This window comes from Choloepus didactylus, chromosome 1, assembly GCF_015220235.1.
Source record: "Choloepus didactylus isolate mChoDid1 chromosome 1, mChoDid1.pri, whole genome shotgun sequence".
Lineage (NCBI taxonomy): Eukaryota > Metazoa > Chordata > Mammalia > Pilosa > Megalonychidae > Choloepus > Choloepus didactylus.
This window is the reverse complement of record NC_051307.1, coordinates 101,935,297-101,955,581: the sequence shown is the minus strand read 5'-3', so window position 1 is coordinate 101,955,581 and position 20,285 is coordinate 101,935,297. Positions and strand designations below refer to the sequence as shown.

Below are 20,285 nucleotides of genomic sequence, written 5' to 3'. Positions count from 1 at the left end.
GGAGGCCACATGGCCTTATTAAAGCAGTCGTTTTGATGGTGGGTTGTTTCAGTATTTCATAAGTTCTTATGCATCACACTTGTACTTTATTTAAAACCATTCAGTTACAACAATGACCTTGAGGTTGTTTAGTAAATGCAACATCCCTGCCATGCATACAGGTTAAATAAAAACCCATACATTTTGTTTGTACCTCAGTCAACAGACTGTACTGGGAAGAAGGTTCCAGTCCACCTGAATTTCTAAGAAGTTAAAGTTTGGAGGAAAACTATGTAGTGACTGAGAACATCAGATAGCATCAATTCTTCTGTTACTCTTGTGGCACTTGCACAAGCTAGTGTTGTGAATACTAGTTTCTATTAGCATAGGGAACTGGGGCTTGAAAGGCCCTTAAATCATATAGTCCTGCTGCTTCATTTTCCAGGTGGAGAAAGTATTTGCCCAGAAAATTAATGGCAGAATTATGGTCAGAATCTATATCTTTTATTAAAACAAACATTCACAAGCACACGGTTGGGATTTAAGTCACTGTTATCTAAAAGTAGGTGTGTGTGTGTGTGCACACATGCACGATTACCTGGTCCATGTGTTCGCTAATCACCTCTGCCATGTTAAGAACTGTGCTAGATGCCAGACATCTAGAGATACAAAATAAATGTGACATGAAGCCTTACATTGTATTAAGTACAGTCCAGTTAGGCAAGAAGGCATATGCAGACTATTAATATCAAGACCTAAGGTTCAGGATTAGAGCTCAGAATGAGTGAGTCGGAGGCAACAGTACTGCCAAAATTGGGAGAAACATGAAATCAGAGTAAACTGGAGGGTTCAGGGAAGGGCTCACTGAGCAAGTGGGACTGGTGCAGGGTCTTGAAGAACATAAAACACGTGGATGCTTCAGATGCAGAATAGCACGAGTAGGGAGAGAATGGAATGACTCCGATGTGTTTGTAGAATAGTAAATAGGCTGACCTGACTCATGAGAAAGATCTGGATTACACAGTAATGGGGAATAATGAGGAATAGGTCTGGGTTATGGGGTGCTTTGGTCACCATCCTTGGGTATTTTGATTTATATTTTTGGAAAAAGGGAAGCAGATGCAGCTATGTCTGTATGCGAGCATGTATGTAAGTGCATTCATGAAAATCTGCGTGCTTCAATCCAAAAGGACTTATGAAACAGACTGTTATGGAAGACTTTGCATTTGTCACTGGGAAGAACGGCATGAGAGTAGGGGGATATGTTCAACATGATATCCTCTTTGTTGTGAAAAGGTTAGCCTGATTATTGTAGGATGAACTGGGAGTAAGAAGGTCATGGAAAGGAGGCAAAGTTCTTGGCTAGCCATTCTCAAATAAAGGACAAGAAGCTAGTTCGTCAAAGAAAATGTAAATGTGAAGGGCATCTTTCAGATTTCCAAGTCAGTCCACTGGGAGAATGGTGGTAACAGAAATGGAAATCAGTAATTTCTTTGGTTGGCTGCTGGTTTTTGGTTGAGGGTTGGGGAAAATAACCATTTTATTTCAAGCTAGATGTATTTGATATTATGGGAAGATGTCCAAAGGAAGACATCGCCTGAGCAGTGGAGAACCTCGCCTGGAGAGCTGACTGACTGAGTGCTGGGCAAGGTCTTCACGTGAACCACACTTGAGGACTTTGCCCCAGAGAAAGCCGGAGAGGAGTTTCCAGAATGAGGGAGTGATCAATTATAAATGACTCAGAGAAATACAAAAGAACAGGAAAAAAGCCTTTGGGTTTGTAGTCAACCTTCATCTTGCTAAGAAGTGTATTTCCTTGAATGTCAGAGGTCTTATAAAAACTGCTTTATAATTAATTAAGTATAAGACAAACTGTATTGAGTTAAACATGGTTCTTTAGAATAGGACTTTTAAACTCTTTAATATGTTACTGTAATAGTTAATAACCATAAATAGGATATTGTATTCCACTTTTTCCAAACTCTTTGGACCAAAGAAACTTTGCTGCCTGCTTCAGAGTGGCTCAAAAGACTTGTGAACTTTCTGAGACTTAAAGGCTGGGTATATATAGCAAACCGCACTTTAGGTAAACTTCCCTAACTCTGATGAAAGAATGGCTTTAATAGTAAAAATCATCACCTAAGTGGCCCCAAATCCCAAAATGCAAATACCAAATGGGCCCTTGGAGGTCATTAGGTGTAACATTCCTGCCCTACTACACTTACATTAATGAGATAAAGTATAGAGTAAGAAAATATCCACAAGGCCACAGATCCTGATAACAGAGCTGGAACACACCCCCGAGACTTCTAATTCCAAAGTGAATGATTTTTCTAGTGTGCTCCATTGGTTCTAAGACTAAGTGGTTAATCTTCCTTTCCTGAAGGAAAATGAGAAGTCTACCATTTTGAAAAAGTACCAATACAAAGGTTATAACCAAAATAACTTTCCCCAAAAGTTAGTACCAGAAATATCATTCTCTGTGTCACTTATAGCAAGCCTAAGGAAAGTTTCAAAGTGCCTGCTAATGAGTATAGAAGAGACTTATAGCATTGTGTTCAAATGAAGAGACTGGTTTGAATTGAACCACAGCCTAGAAAAATCATATCAAATAGACTGCGAAATTGTATTCAGTGGTTAAAAAAACTCAGGGTTTCTGATTTCTGTTTTGTACACACTGTGGGTTTACATTGGCTTCCTTCCCCCTTGAAATGTTATATTGTGACAGAGTTTAGCAGCTGCATATTTGGTCTATGCTTAGAAATGATTGCCATTATGAACTTATCAAGTCCCATGTTCTCATTTTGTGTACATAGGGTATCACAAGCTGGGCCCCCAAGATTCAGGATACTCTAATTCTTCACTCAATTCCATTTAACCAACACTTAATAAAGGTCTTATACTGGTATTGGGTAGGTGGGGAAGGCGCAGGGGCGGTGGGAAATAGAGATAATTCTTGCCTTTTTGCAGCTAATCTGTGGGATAAGGTGGGAAATAGGGCAAATACTTATAATTTAGGGTTGAGAAAGGGATCATAAGAGAAGCAAAAACAAATACTATAAGGATTCAAAATAGGAGAAAGCACTTCTGAATAAGTGAATTTGGATTGGGAAAGTCTTCATGGAACTCTTTTTATGGATATGACATTTATAATGAACCTTGAAGGATGCATGGGATTTCAACAGACAGAGGGGTTGGGAAGGGCATTTCACCATGAGACAGACACAGAGGGAAAGTGTCATCCATGTGAGAATGAGTTTATTGGGAGAAAAGTGTTAGGAATGGGGTCTGGAGTAGCAGAGAACACTGAACAAGCAGGTAGAAAAGGGCCAAATTGGGTTGAGGCTTCAAAGTTAATCACAAATTGTATTACATTTGGGGGAGCAATGAAGATTTCAGAACAATGGCCTGAATTGATTATTCTGAAACTCCCTTCCAGAAACATCTCTACCTGACTGGAGAAGAGAAAGCCTAGGTTACTAGATTGTACCAGTCACATAGGATGGTCTATAATGAGATAGCCAGATATGATCAACCCTACTGAGCTCCAGTACCAGTATACCCCCACTCCTTCCAAGCAAGTCTTAATTTGGCCTTCAATCCTCAGCGTTATGGAGCCGGACAACATCCTTAGGCTCCCAAAGTACAGTTGGTAAGGTATGTCAATAAAGTGCTACATTCCCATATTTCTCAGTTCTGGAAAACCTAACTTCTGTTCATCTAAAGTCTTTTATATTTTAAAGACTCCATACCAAGCCCAATTTTAAATCGGAGAGAAATCCCAACCAAGTCATTAAAACAAACGCAGCCTTCCATCTGGGAGTTGCCACTTCTGCTCTTCGCACCCAGAAGAACATGAAGTCCCATTATAAAACAATATGAGCAACGTTTGTTCTTTTCATTTGAAAACATTCCCATGAGGCATTAAAGGAATTCTCACTTGCCTCTACTTGAAGATGGTGAAACAGAGAGATTCTGTTACACTTCCATTATTCATTGTTCCAGGCTAGCAAAGGAAGTCACTATGGGAAAGGGTATATAAACAGGCAGTTATTAATCTTGTGCTTTCCTCTTCTGGGAACTGAGAATGCTGAGAACCTATAAGAATAGGAGAGGATGAATTGGGGGAGAGAGTGCAATTCCCACCCATCCAACTCCCAACTTAATGTAATGGAGCTAACAGCAAATATGTAGATACAATATGCATATTTTCAAATGGAAGAAGGTGAGTATGTATGTGTAAAATACCTAAAATAAACAACAGTCTCCTACTACTTCATTTACAAAGAACTTTCAGGTAAATTATCTCAACTCATCATCATATGTAGGTTGGATAGATATTAATATCCCAATTTCACAAATCAGAAAAAACGAAGCTCAGAGAGGCCACATAACACAGTTGTTACCATTTATTGGGTGCTTAAATATACCAGAGATCTGAAATAAATGTCTTATGTACATTATCTCATTCTAACTGAAAATAACAGTGAGTTATTTATGATTACCTGAATTTTACAGATAAGAAAACAAAAACAATAAATAATTTAATCTGACTCTTACAACAGAACTCAAGCTCTTAATCTCTGTGCTACAGTCTCCCAGGTGACACAGCTGAGCAGAGAAAACTAAATTAAAGTATTCTAACTTTCAATTTGGTGTTCTTTCCACAAAACTGTCATGATGTGATATTAGTGACATTAAAACATGATGGGAAAAGGTTAGGAAAAACTAAAGTTCCAAGTGAATATTAAAATACTTTGATTTCTGATATAATTTCTTACAATAAGACTAAATGAAAAATGTAAGGCAAATGAGTATTTTCTTATAGGCAGGCTGGAGTGATATATCTGTTTTTATTTATGATACTTAAACATCCCACTTTGGCTTATTCTGAAAAACAGTTTGATCAAGATTCCCTTCCTCTAAGCATCTCATTTCATTTTATTGTAAACAAAAGGATTCTTAAAGCAGAAAAATTCCTGCAGAAAAGATACTTTCCTGGTATTATTTTGATTAGCTGGTAATTCCTGAAAAATGCTGAAAACCCAGAATACCAGAGAACCAGACAGAGAAGTTTGCCTGTGAAATGTCATCTTAATTTTGTAAAGCAGAATCCCTAAGACTCCCTTTGGAATTTTTTGAAGCAGAATCTCTAAGACTCTGATCAGAACAAATTAAAAGACAAGTTTCAAAACACAGGGGATGGCCTAAATTATGGCACAATCACACGGTTGAATTGTATACATCCACTGAGAATAATGAGGCATACATTATTCTCTTGAATGTTGTATATATATACATTCATGATATACTCTTCAATGTTGTATATATACAACACTGTGTATAGGATGATACCATTTATGTAATACAAATTCATAAGAAAAATGTTATCCATCAAATGTTAACTGTAGCTATGACCAGGTAGAGAAAGGGGGCTTAACAGGGGGCTTATAACTGAGAAAGTATGTGTGTCTCTGTGAAGGGCATGCTATTCAAATGCACGGAATAAAAGAGCTGTGGGGCACCTTTTTGTGAACAGTGATCCCCTTAACCTACTTACCACACTGCAGAGTGATCTTTCCAAATGCTTAGCTGATCTTATCCCTCCATGACTTAAAGCTTTCACAAGTTCCCCACTGATGTGAGGATGAAGTTTAAATTCCTTAACATGACTCACAAGACTCTCCCTACCTGACTGGTCCTGGCACACCTGCCCAGAATCACTTCTCACTATTCTTTCTGGCTTTCTAACAGACACTGAGTTGAATTTTCAGTTCAGTTCTACTGAAATTTCTCAGTTCCATTCACTCTCTCCCCTCTGAATTTATAGTGGTCATCTGAGAAAATTCTCCTCTCATCTTCACCTGATTATTTCTCATTCATTCTTCAGTGGTTAGCTTAGACATCCTTTCTTTGATATGCTTCTCCTGAACAACCAAATCCTACAGGCTCACATAGAATCCTGAACTTCTCCTTCATAGTACTGCAATCATCCATTGCCTTGTCTGAGTTATCCAATGGTTCTCTGGGGGCAGGTTCCAAAGACCTTGTTTACCAATACACACAGGAAGATTAAGAGGTTTTGCAAGTTAAAAAAATAATAATTCTTTTGTAGGAAAACAAAAATAAAACTATCTTCTCTCTTTTAGTTTGAAGACCTGCTCAGCTCCCGCCAAACTGTGTCCTAACATTTCTCTGACTGGTATTACCAGTGACTCAGCCTCCATGGCACATTGTGGACTCTCAATAAGAACGTGATGAAAGCTGTTCATATAAGTGTCTAGTCGTGCAACATTTCTTGAGAGCTCTTGATGTGCCACTATGGGTTATTCACTTATTATACATGATAGTCACGTGGAGCATTGTTGCTACCTCAAGAGACGGCAACACTGTAAGGGCTACAGCAGGTAAAAAGACAGGTAATTATCAGATAATAAGTTAAGTACAAAGAGGAGTTATATGTGAGCACACAGGAGGAGCACCAAACTCAAAATGGGTGGTGTTTATTACATCACCAAAGTTTTTAAAAGTATAGCAGCTTTTTAAAAAGGTAACATTCTCCTGATAGCTGTAAGTCATTCTTAAGAACCAAAAAATAAATAGAAATAAGTCAATGATAATATTGATGTTCTATAAGCAAACTCTGATTAACTGAGAGGCATTTATTGGAATAAGCACAGGCTCAATCAGCTGTTGGATGGTGGAAATCTGTGGAAAGACAAGAGGAACTTTCTTGCCACGTGGGATGGAGGCAAGGGTGAGACATTAAGAAGAGAAAAGAGACAAATAAAATCTGTAAATTCCAAGGAGAAAACAGATTTTCCTTGTAAATTTTTCCCCTTAGGACTTCTGACATCCTTTGGGGAAATGATGATTTTAACAACCCTGCTTTGCCTGCTGCTGGGTTTTCAAATATCTTTTCCAGGACCAGAGGGTAAATGGAATGGTCTTGACTGCCAAATGCGGATGGCCTGAAAGTCCTCCGTAAGGGGAAAAAACAATTAAGATCCAATTAAATCATCACCTCATCATCTCTGCATATGAAACACTGCATTGAAAACAAGAATTCAGTGTGAACAGGATCTCAGTAAATCTCTGCTTTGATCCTATGTTTTTAACAGGAAAAAATGATGTGTTTTCTTTCCTTGGTCAGCCCTTACTCCTCTCCCCAAGGAAAATACTCCTCTTGGAATTTACTATTGGGGGAAAAAAAACAAACTTTTGATGGCAAAATACAGACAATGAATAGCTGATTTATGAGAATCATTTATTAATTACAGGTGAGGAAGTAGGGAGAGATTCATGAAGAATATAATATTTATGCTCGTGTTTGAGGAGATGTGATTTGGATACGGATGCCCAGTAAAGGTTTATTAAACTAAAAGACTGAATGAATGAATACCTATCTCAGGACTTCATGAGTTGAATTAATGTATTTCTCCTTCATTCTTGTCATTGAAATCACTTTCTTTTTTTATACAAATAGTTTTGATTATTTCTGAGAGAAAGGTAGAAAAGGGACCATCAGGTTATTGGTATTTGAAAGAGCATCTCATCGGAGAAAGAGAAGTAAGACTCCATAAAGCAGGAGACATGGGGATTAGCCTTGAACAGATGGATGGGGTCCAACAGTTACAGATGGACAGAAGAGGGAATTCTAGGTGAACTGAAGATGGGTAGAAAAGACTATTCAAAATGAAGTAACTGCAACTGACAAAAGCAGCATGGTGTCCTTAGAGTGCAGGCTAGTCACTGGGGAAGGAGCTCCAACTAGCTGCAGCTCAGAGTGCGGATAGGCCACATGTGGGAGATTAGGCTGGAGAGGAGGATACGCATGTTGTGAATGGGTCATGAATGAATGTAGAGACCAACTTCGAGCCCACGACATCTTCTCTGATTAAGACAAAATGAGGGACTCACTGTCCTTTTGTCCACTCCTGGTGGCCTCGTGGCTTCTCCAGTGCCTTGGCCTTAGCATAGGAACCCTCTTTATCTATCATTCTGCTCTACATCCATCTTCCCAACAGAAAGCAACATGCTTTAAAGCTCATGTCTTCAGCACTGCAGAAACATCCTTACAAGACCAGAGAGGAAGGAGGCAATCTGAGGTAACAAGGACAATCTGAGACCAGAAGTCAGGATTCATGGGTACTAACTCTGATTCTGCCAGCAGCTTGCTGGGTGACTTTAAGCAAGCCAATCAATGTCTCTGAATCTCATTCTTCATCTGTAAAATGAAGACGTTAGGCCAGGTGATTTTAAGATGACTTCCACCTTGCTATTTTTGCATATTTAGATCATACAAATTCCAAGAATGAAAGACACAGAGAGTATAATCAGCTTAACCCATTTTTGAAGCTAAATTGTGAACTTCAATGAAAAAGGATGCTTCATTATATAACAAGCCTGACTTGGAGACTCGGCCTTTCCCCCTCACTCTTCAATGACTGTAGAATACTTCACTCTCATCCCAGGGCCCTCCATCCATGCCAATATGAGACTGTATTATATAGCAGAAATAGCACTGATATAGGAATCAACAGGAACTCTCCATATCTGTCCTACTCATCCCCTTTTTGACCAGCCTCATACTACTACTCAAGATAAAATATCTCCTAGAGAATGGACCCAGCATTTTCCAGGCTGGTTTTGTTAGGATCTGGTTTAGCTCAGCATCATGGCACTCACCCTGGGCTCATCCCACAGGGGGCAGCGGTTGGGGACCCCATTACTTGAATCTCTTGGGAATTGCCCAAATGATCTAGGGTTCAGCCAGTACTTTTGGATAATTCCGGCATGGCCTGAGACCCTGCCCCAGAGACAGGGCTGGATATATACAGTCCCCTGGAGGAAAGCAGTTCTGGGAAGTTTTGACGCAGAAGTTCTACATGTATATGTAGAGGGGTAGGAGGTTGGAGGGAGAGAGCCAGGGGTGTTTGAATTCTTCTTGACTAAATGATACTTTCCCTTAGAGTTCAGGCATGATGATAGACCTCTATTAAATGCTGATGATTTGAAACCCTTTCCAAATGTTCTTGTTCTTTAGTCTGCTGTTCTCCTCTCAATCCTCTCCCCCAATCATTGGTCACTAACTCTGTGGCTCCTTTCCCTTGGAAGGAGAAGAAATCCAAAACAGAGACATTAGTGGGATTTACTAATCTTCTGCTGATTTTGGTATGTGATAAATACTAATCTCTCTTAATTTAATTGCCTTATATGAATAATGCCTATTTTTCTTTTACTCTGGAATGTGATTTATAAAAAGAATCCCAAGTTTTTAAATTAAAAATTCAACACAAGTTTACTCCCATGGCTTTTTCTGTTGACATCTCAAAGGTGGAAGAGACCTTAATAGTCACCTGGCCATCCCCTGCCCTCCCATCAGGAAACTGAATCCGCTGCAAATTTCTGTCACTAGTCATTCGATCTCTTCTTAAATACCCACCAGTGACAGAAAATTCACCACTTTTCTAAAAGAGCCCTTTCTACCTTTGGACATTCTTGGCCAGTCGGAGGTACTTTGTTATGCTGATTAGCATCTGTCTCAGAATTTCTACCAACTGGTCTTCAGTGTACCAGTAACAGCCATTCCAAATAGATCTATAAGTAGACTTTCAAATTTGGGTATACTGAAACATTTCATGTATTCCTTTCATTAGAGAATGTTGCTCTTAGAACAATAATATTTTTATCACAAGTTGCCAACATCTCAGCTCTGAAAGCTAGATGGGTGGCAGTGCTATCTCTATCATGAAACCTACCATATCTTCTTTCTCTGTGTTCCCTTGCATTTGTTCCTTAGCGTCTTTCCAGCTGTCTGTCAGTCCAAGTGGTCTCCCCATATCCTAAAAAATCTTGTTCAAGGAAGCAGAGTATCATATGGCAATGCCATTTATTTTTTCTTTATAAATCAGGCAGCCATGGCTGAAGCCATATTTAATAGTATAAATTTAAGCCACCTCAGCTGCTCTCTCAGGAAAAGAAAAATCTGTTTTATTGTTGGTTCTCCAGTTACAAAAGTTTGGGAACCATCCCAAGCAGTATTTCAAAAGGAGATATTATTTCCAGAGGCTAAATAACGCACACATGGGCTGCGAAAGATTTGTTGACTATACGGAGCCAGCAACTGCATAGATCTGACTCCTGACAATAACCAAAACAAGTCCCAGAGACAGCTTGGTTAATGGGAAATGGATTTAAAAAGAAATTCTCCTCTGGATTTCTCCTTAGCACATTCACTGCCAGCGGTACACAGTTATGTGTTTGCCATTGAGCCACACCCCTAAGCCAAAATGCATTATGCATGTGGTGTGAGATGTTGACTGAGGCTGAGGCTACAGCCCTTGTCAGTCTTGGAAGAGAAACACAAGCTTTGTTTGCAGATTCACAGACAAACACATGAATATTGTATCTCCCAACAGCCTGTTTCCTGAAAGGTTTATCACTTGACTTGAATGATCTTATCTTTGTGATTAAAACCAAATTACTCAGGACATTGGAATGGTGAAAACTGGCTCCAAGAGGGCAGAACAGTACGTTAATGCTAGAGAAAATTCACTAATGCTATAGACATATAAACCACCATACACACACATACATACTGTACTCAAGTATAACAGATTTGATCAAGTCAGTGAAATCAAAAGCATTTAGTTCATCTTTCAATGATAGGTCACGTAGATAAAGTCACAGATCGATTCTGTAGTTCTTAATGGATTCATCGTCTTATTACGAAAACATTTACACACAGCTGCTCAAGAATTACATGACATTTCATAAGTAAGTATTATTCTACTCAGCAAAGGTAATTTCTTATGAGAAGACATCTACTTTAAATTGCTTTTTCTATCATTGATTTCTATTTTGCTGAATTAATAATTCACATTCTCTCACTGGTTCAATCTCCCTTGCATCCAGAAGCATATTTCTGCAAGGTAATAATAATAAATTTTAAAAAATAATAACGGTCACACGTATTGTGCACTGTGCTAAACACTTTAAATGCATTATCATATTTAGTCTTTTTAACAACACTATAAGGCAGGTGTTAGTAGTACAATTTTACAAGCAGAGAAAAAAAACAAAGTTTAGATAAATAAAGTATGCCAAGTCTAACTCTGCTACTCCATGGCACTAGTCTATTTTTACACAGACATAAAGAGGGAATGAACTACAAGTGGTTGTGGATATATTTCTGCATGCATCATTTGGGACTATTGCATTCCTCTCTTTAGATTATTCGCTATTTTATGGCAGAGCAAATATTTCTATTTTTCCTTCTAACAGATGTCTGCAAACTCCTTATATGGCAATACACCAAGCTATTATGGAAATAACCTATGGAGATCACAGACCACTCTGACATACGTGGGAAGAAACTACTGAATTCTATACCACTTATCCTTCTCCCAAACACACAAGGGAGACTTGGAACACAATATAACTAAGACCTCCCTTGAGAAACCAAGAAAATTGTCATTTACTTCAATAACTGGGGAGACTCAGTGCAGTCACTTCAATGACCTGGCATTTGAGGCAGGGCCAGTTAGACAAACAGAAGAGAGGAGAGGAAACTCAAGGGGGACAGGCTCTCCCAGTGTCTGTGAACACAGTCTCTTCTTAGGCAACAGACATTAATGTTCTGATGTTATTTTTAACCACATTTCCTCCTGGAATGAATGCCTATTTTTATGCCAAAATTCAAAGTCCAGAAGTACAGAGTGAGAGCTTCATATTCGGAATACCTGAGAGAGGTTAAGATTAGTTTGCAGAACTGAGAAATGGTGAAAATACTCAACGGTATTGGTTCAATTGACTTATTTATTTCTTACATGAGAATGTCCCTTTCTCTGTGAGTCCATGGATGTCAGGATGCCCAGGACTATTTCCAATACCATTAATTTGGTACTTTGTGAAAGTAAGAAGACAGATGTCCTGAATTAATATAATAGCTCTACCATTTGTAGCTCTACCAATCTCGTCCAAGTCACTTCACTGCCCTCCTAGTTTCAATAACCTCATTAATAAAATAGCAATGACAATACCTGCTCAGTCTACCTCAAAGAGTTGATCCTCAACAAATGGAAAAATCTATGTGACATTACTTTAAAAAACAAAAAAATACATACACAAGCCCACAATTGATGTTGCTGAAATTATTTCCATGCAAGTAGCTCTTCTCTTCATCTTGGGGAAAAGGGCTTGTTATGTTTCTTATTATTTCCAGAGCTTAGAAAGGGTAGGCATTCAGTGGATGTCAGTGACGTGGAGGAGGATGAAATTTCACATGCCTTGCTGAGTGGACACAATTCTGCCAGTAGTCATGATCACTGGAAGCAGGAAAGGGCACAAGTTTGAGGACTTTGATTAGAAAGGTCCCCAGTTAATCTACATCTGAATTAAGGAGGGAAGCTATCAAATTGGTTCAAATCTTCTTACCTTAGCTATGGTAGCTGCCAACTCCAGGAATTCTAAAGATTCCAACACCAGGTGTCTGGTGAGAACAAAGGTAATGATTCAAGAAAACTGGATCTGATACTTTGACAGCATTGGATACGAAATCAGAGAAATGGTTTAGCACAAAAAATGCACCATCTTGATAATGTGAAAGTCAAAGAAATTTAGAAAAAAATAAAATCACTTATGTAAAGTATTCCATTTGGAGTTGAGTGGGAGAAGTTTTCTAATAGCCGTCTTTTTCACCTTAATCCAACCTTTTTTTTTCCTTCAAAGCAGTTACTGGATTGCCAAATACAGTATCACTGGTAACTCTAAAGAAACCACAATGAATCCTTTAAGGAGTTTCTCTTATAAGCATCTTTTTTATGGCTGAACAAGTCTGACCTACAGATTTCATCTTAAAAGTCAAACTTACTCATTTCATGAAAGCTTCCTTATGTCTGAAAGTCCCACATACACAGCAAAGTTAAAAAGGATCCCAGTTAAGTGTAGGGCTCTACTGTGAAGCTCATCCAGGGGTGGGGTGATTTTTCCTTTATGTGGTCTGGCTTGGTGGCTGTCCCCAGACACATGCTGATTACTTGAAGCCTGCTGAAGTGTCTGAAGAGTAACTGGCCTTTAAGAAGGGCTTCCCAAGGAGTCCTTTTGCAAGGAGGAGTGGACTCTGTCAAAAATGGGGGACAAAAATCTACACGAATCCAGTTAAAATGCTAGGGGGAAAAGTAACTGGTTATAGAACTGCAAGGAACTTTTAGACATATTACTTTAGTTCAAACTCCTTAATTTTATAAATGAATAAACTGAGATCCACAAAGGGGAAATTACTTTACCAAAGTCACTTGGGAAACCCCATTCCCAGGACTCTAACTATCCATATTTGCCTTACACCATACTATACTCTTCCAGATGTAAGCCAAACTTACAGAAATCTGGAAACCTATGCTTGTACAACATGCTACATGAAATATTTCCAAATAATCAGAAATTTGGACTGAAAAGCTAATATAACAACAAAAACATTTGGGTGATTGCAGAGATTTCACACCAGTTATGTAAATGCTTTAATCTGGTGGGGAAATAAACACAATCAAAAAGTACAAAAGTGATTCCACGTCTTCTGCATCTATGCAGTTCATTAAAATAGTAACAAAAATTTGCATCTGTCTCTGTTTATTTTTTGGCATTTTCTTAAGCCTGGAATAGTGAAATTCAATTGGCCTGTTTCACTTTGTTTTTAAAGTCTTCCTTTTTTTATTTTTTGGATTTATAACAATTGGACAGTTTCAATGTATAAATCCAAACCAAGCATATTTTTTCTTCCATAAAAAAGCAATTTTCTCTTCTCTACAAACAGTTTAATCCTAGATTATGTAAACTCTCAGCTAGTTTTTAAAATAAAATCCAAACTTCAGGTTTAAATTTCCCAAATTTGTAATAATTACACCAACAGATGTCTATCCACTGAGCCATCCATTTTCCTACCAACTATCCATCCATCCATCCAACCACCCACCTATTCATTTTTTTCAATAAATCTTCACTGAATGCCTTTTACGTGCCATGCATAGTGGTAGGTACTGTAATACAAATGTATAAAAAATAGACAATTCCCCTACCTCATTGATCTTATAGTCTATTGGTATTAAATTTGAAAATGCTAGATTCTGCTAAACAAGTAACTGTGTGTAAAATTATATGATGGTTATGCTTCTATAATGCAAATAACATTGCAGAACACTTCTTAAAAGCTGTCAATGATATTCTATTACCTAGCCCTTCAACAAATATTTAGTGACTACATATCACACGACAAGCACTGTTTTAGGAATACATTAATGAACAAATGAGTTATCTTGAGGATTCTGAATGACAGCAGCATCTAAGGGTTTTGAGTATACCCTGCTTAAGAATAACTGTCTCATCAGACTTCTCCCAATATCTGAAAAACACATTTTACCATAGGTTTATTTTTCTCATACTACATACTTAATAACATCCTCCAAATAATATTTCATGTAACAAGCTTTCATTTATATTACACTAGACCTTAACATTTGCAGATGCAACATTTATGACTTTAACTGTCTGTAATGACACCAAAGGCTTTTGAGAAGTAGTAGATTTGCCATTTAACTAAGGCACAGACAAGCCTTGCAGAGCTGGGGTATGTATGTGATATGTGGGGCTAGGCAGTGGGCCAGGACCTTCAACGTAAAATGGCTTTGCTTTCTTTTCTCAACCTGTGAGAACTAATGCAGTAACTTTTGGATTTGGTAAGATCTTTAATTCTTTATGAAATAAAACATAATGAAGTGAAACTTTCCTTGAGGTATTGTGTGTGTGTATTTGTTATACGGATTTTTTTGCAGATTTTATTGAGGTGTATTCACTTATCATTCCATCCAAGGCATACAATCAATATCTCACAGTATTATCACCTAGTTGTGCAATCATCATCACACTCAATTTTAGACCATTTTCATTTCTCCAAAAAGAAAATTATTAGATAGACACAAAAAAAGAAAACCCAGAACACCTCATATCCCTTATCTCCCCCTATAATTGACCCATATTATTAGTGTGATATACCAGTTAACAGTGATGAAAGAATTTTAAGGTACTGCTGTTAACTACAGTCCATAGCATGCAATAGGTATTTCTTCCCCACACAGCACTCTATTATTAACTCTCTGTACCAGTGCTGTAAATTTGTACTAGTTCATGAAAGAACTTATTTGAATTTGTAGTGTTAGTGACATACACAACTCTAAGCAACCTCTTTCAACCAAATTCACTTTGAGGTATTTCATACAAAATAAAATTTTATATAGTCATTTATTTAACACAAGAAACATGATTTGGAGAACAGTCATATGCCTGTACCCAATCATCTCTATTTGCAAAGATGGAGATTCAGATGGTCTCTTAATAGGACAAAAATATAAATGCCTTCAAAGGCTAGGTGGGTGATGTCAATGGTCCAATGGATACTTTATGAAATCACAGAAGAGTGGTTTTATCAAAATCTTCTGGAGGTTATGTTAAAACAGATTGTTGACTTCTACCCCCAGAGTTTCTCATTCAGTATGTCTGAGACGGTCAGGAAAACTGAATTTCTAACAAATTTCCGGGTAGAGAGGATACTGTTGGTCCAATGGTCACACTGAGAACTTGCTAGAGAAAATGGTGGGATTCATGGCATATTAAAGAGCACTAGTCAGCTGCTGCCTTGGGAATGGAGGTCAAATACTGGCAGACATTTCCATTTTTAGAGAGATGATGGAAAGCTAGTTATCTGTATAAAATCTGTTGGCGAATAATTAAAACCTTTAAAAGGATTGTGCAAGTCAACACTTTGCAGTCAAAGAGACCAGGTCCATAGATTGGATTTGTTCTGAAAGCTATTTGCACCCTGTGTATTAGTGCATTTTGTTATTTTAGGTTTAATGGCTCAACATTTTATATATGATTTCAAAGTCACCATGACGTCCAGAAGCTCTGTCACCAAAACGAATTGGTTTTATGGATCTACCACATGCTGGTGGTGAGATCTCAAGCAAGGTACTCAACTGTTATGGTCTTCAGTTTCATCATCTGTAAAATAAAGCTTATAAACATACTTGTTCCACAGATCAGATTGTAACGATTAAACAAGATAAGGGCATGGCGCGTGTTGACCTTAGAGTTACATAATACAGAGGCCCTGGGTTGGTGCAAAATAAATAAAATAGTGTATAAATAATATTTTCTTAAATTTTATGCTATCACAGTACTTGGTGTACATAGTAGATGTCCAATATATAAATATTAGCAAATAAAGTAATACAACTTTGTTCCTTAAAATGGAAGGATTTTACAGTCTGAATTTAGTTTCTGCTTTCATATGCATCAACAGAGCATTTGTAAATGTGTCTGATGCCTTGTGTCTATTTTGGGAGCTTCTAAAGATTATTTCACCTGCAATATTGTACAATAATTGTGCAATTATTAGTACAATAACCGTACTACAATGCTAGCAATGGAGAAATCTTTTTTTCCACATACAAAAAAAGATACTGTATGGAAAGATAAAGGAGAACTGTAAACAAATGATGTGGAGAAAACACATAAGATTATATTTTCTTAAAGAAAGGGCTAACATTAGAGTCATTTCATTACACCTAAACATGGTCATTCATGGAAACCCCTCTCCACCCCAAAACTCACAATCCTAAATGTCACAAGTACTTTAGTCCTTGATTCTCAGAGAATGATCAAGTCAATAAACAGACTGACTATCTAAAGACAGAAAACTTAAAAAAGAACTTTAGAGAAATTATATAATAGGCACTGTGTTATGCCCTTGATACATGTCATCTCATTTAGCACTTACAGTAGACTTACAAATACATACAGTGCACTAAATGTAGGTTCCTGCTTAATTAAACATTTCCTCATCTTACTTTTGAACCTACAGTTACCAATCGAATGATTCTTTTTCTTTTTGCCTCTAACTTAATTAATGCCTCTCCAGGAAGAACTTTTTTCCCCTCAAAACCCCAATCTATAGTTATTTATAGTCATTTATAGGAAGCATCATGTGGTAGTTAAGACAGCATACTCTGGAACTGAACTGGCTGGGTTTAAATCCTAGCTTTGTCACTTACTAGCTGTATTTCATTGAGCACACTGCTCAACCTCTCTGTGCCTCAATTCCCTCATCTCTAAAATAAAGATAAAAATAGTCCCCACCCCCTAAGGTAGTTATGAGGAATGGGTAAATAAATATTTCATAAACACTTTCAACTGTTCTTGGCAAATATTATTTACTAAATCAATCAATTAATGTCTCATCTAAATCTTCTTTTATCTCTTTATTGGTAGTCCCCCAAATGGATAAAATTCATGAATAAGAACATATGAAAGGATACAAAATGGAGTTCAAGTGAGCTTAATCATTTACAAATGAACTAACACACAAAAAGACTCAGGGGGGATGCTGATAAGTTGCTAAGGACAATTCCAAGAAGAATCAAGATTATGAAATCAGGAGCAAAATCCTAACTGTACAGAGAAAATCTTTAAGATTTTTTTAAAAGGCTTATTTTAGAAACTGACTACTGAATTTATAGTACATTGTTAAATATTAAAAGATAATAAACATTTGTCTTTTCAGTAAGTGAAGGTGTCTGTTTGAGTTGTTAACTTTATTTTTCATTTTTATTAACCATTATTTCTCAGGCTCCGGAACAAGCTTTTCCTTTCATTTGTGAAGGTTCTTTGCCAGTTTACAAACTTGTGATATATCTTTTATCAAATGAGCTTTAACAGGTTTTTATCTCAGCTCTGCAAATGATGAGTGTAACCTTGAACAAATTCCTTCCTTTCTCTTAGCCTACTCACTTAAAAATAGAAATTGTTGAGAATTCTTACAATGCCTTCCTCATTGTTGTACTGTTGTAACAAACTGGAATCAGAAGTGCTTTGCAGACTAAAATATATCATACAGCTATTAGTTGTTCTAATATACAGGTCTTGTTTCTCAATAAGTGAAATATCTGGTACTTATCTGGATCTCTGTGAATACTGCCAGCTATGTAAATCAATAAAATGAGAGGGATAGGCTAGGAGAGAATTTTGAAATTTTCTTTCAACATCAGCACTTTTCTACATGTTAAATGCTATTATAGGTGATTTATAGACATTAACTCATTTAATCCATGTAACAATCTTATAAGCTAGGTACTATTATCATCCTCATTTACATTTGGGGAAACTGAGGCACTGGATGTTTACCTTAAAGTAACTTGCCCAAGGTTAGCACTATTAGAAACAGCAAAGAATGGATTTCAGACCCAGGCAATCTGGCTGAGGCCTGTGATTTTAAGCTATGAGGCCTGACTAAATTCTTGGTACTTAGCTCTGGAGAGATAAGCAACTAAACTAATAATATCTAAATATGAAGTAGCGATAATATTAAGGTGTCTTTTGGGATTATACATCTGTGTTCATTCTATAGGAGCAACAAGCAGCTAGCTAATTCTACCCTTATGTAAAATACAATATTCCCTCTTCAACCATAGTGAGGGAGGGTGGTTGGGCACCTAAAAGCCTTGGAATAAAGAATTCACTCTGAGAAATTCTGACCTTATAATGAAACATAAGGTTATGGGGAAGGAGGTCATTTGTTAGCCTGAAATTAGTGCTGGTAAAAAGTTTTGTTTTAGTTTCACTAAAATAAAATCAAACATCTCTCAATAACTACTGTTCATATTTAGTGAGTCTTAAATGAATGCTTCATTCAAATACTATGAATTTCCTTTCATCATACTTTGTCAGGGCTTCACTCCATTGTTGTTTCCAACTGATGCTGGTACAAGCATTTTGCAAATAGAAGTCCCTGCACTGGCTCTGAGCACCTGACCCTTCCCTTGGCCATCACTGGAATACACTTCTAAGACCCAGGCTTCTGAGGCTTTCTCTGTGCATGGTGTACCCTGTGCCTCACAGCCCTCTATTCCTTGGCCTTTCATTTGAAGTGGCTTCTTAGCCTTTCTACCGAGTTCCCTCTACTTCCACTCAATCCCAATTTCCATGATCTGAGATCCAAGTAAATAAATGTTACCCTCACCCTTGAAGGGATAATTACTACATTTGCAAGAAGAATATGAAAGCCGTTCTTAACTAGGTAATGACTCTTAGGCTTCCTTCTTTCCCAGGATACCCAAAAGAAAACACAAGTGATTTGTGCTTACCTTGAACACTACTCTGGCAAAGGGTGCCAAGTCAGGTTCAGAGGCCTAAAGAAAAATCAGGATTGGAAGAACAGGGAAACATGTATTTGCAGAGCTGTCCCAGGTAAGCTCTGGAGACCAGAAATCCTCCATTTCTTCTTCTTGACTGATACACTTGGAGGGGGATCCTTATTGCCGAAGTTTCCATGCTGAGCTGCTCCCACAGTGGTGCAGTCAGGTCAGGACCACACCCCAAGCTCAGACCAATGGTCTTTTTGACCCCAGGTGCCATGGCATTAACTTCCCATAGTACCTTGTCTAGGGCTTGGCACCCAAATAATGTGGCCAGAATTAATTGAAACTCTGCAGTTCTTAGAATGGAGACCTGTAATCTATTGTGATTTTACTACCTTTATCATTGCTTAGGTTTTCTTTTAGTGTTCTCACAAAGTGTTTTCCTTAAAAGCCCAAATGTATCTCTGCTGATGGGCCAAAAAAAGGAAAATGTGCCTGGGCCAGCCCCAAGCCCATTTAGGGAAAGGGGAGAGAGGGCAGAAATGGAGAAATTTCCAGGAATCCAAGATGGAGTTAGAAAGCCAGAAATTACCACTGACTCACAAAGATATTTATAGGCCTTTTTGAATTCTTTTAGGCTGCTGTCAACTTCTACAGTGCTAGCCTGAGCTTAAGTAAATATCTGATTATCTTCTCAGGGCTGGAGTGGAAGCAGCTAATATTTATTGTCTATTGTGAGCTTGGCATCTTGCCAGCACCTCATGTGTGATATCTGATTTAACAGAAATCTTTCTATGTCTAAATAGAAGCTGGCTGTCCCAGAAGCTGAGACCACTGATTCAACTCACCATGAAACCCTTATACCAGAGACAGACCACTCATTCAATCTTAGTCTCCTGTTAATGATTACAAAGAAGTCTTAAGAAATCAGAGCAAGCCAATGCTTTTTAAAAAATGCATCCTGTTATCCACATCTACTCTTAAATACCCCCAACTTGACAATTTCATATGGTGAGGAATGTATATTCACATGTCAATTTGTGGTCCATCCCTCACAAATGATTCCTCTGGAAATGCAAATAGGCAGTAGGAAATTGATGACTTTCCTTTTTTTCCCTT

At 37.7% G+C, this 20,285-nt stretch overlaps 1 protein-coding gene across 3 annotated transcripts in view; it reads right to left on the bottom strand.

Annotated features, from left to right (window-relative positions):
- Nucleotides 1-20,285, bottom strand: part of P3H2 (prolyl 3-hydroxylase 2) — a 173,149-nt gene that overhangs the window by 50,736 nt on the left and 102,128 nt on the right. The window contains exon 1 of one of the 3 annotated variants that reach the window (XM_037838303.1): nucleotides 12,108-12,308. The exons of the other annotated variants lie outside the window; for them this stretch is intronic. The gene's annotated coding sequence lies outside the window, so the exon portion shown is untranslated. Of the gene's footprint in view, nucleotides 1-12,107; nucleotides 12,309-20,285 lie in introns of those variants that run through there. 3 annotated transcript variants of the gene reach the window in all.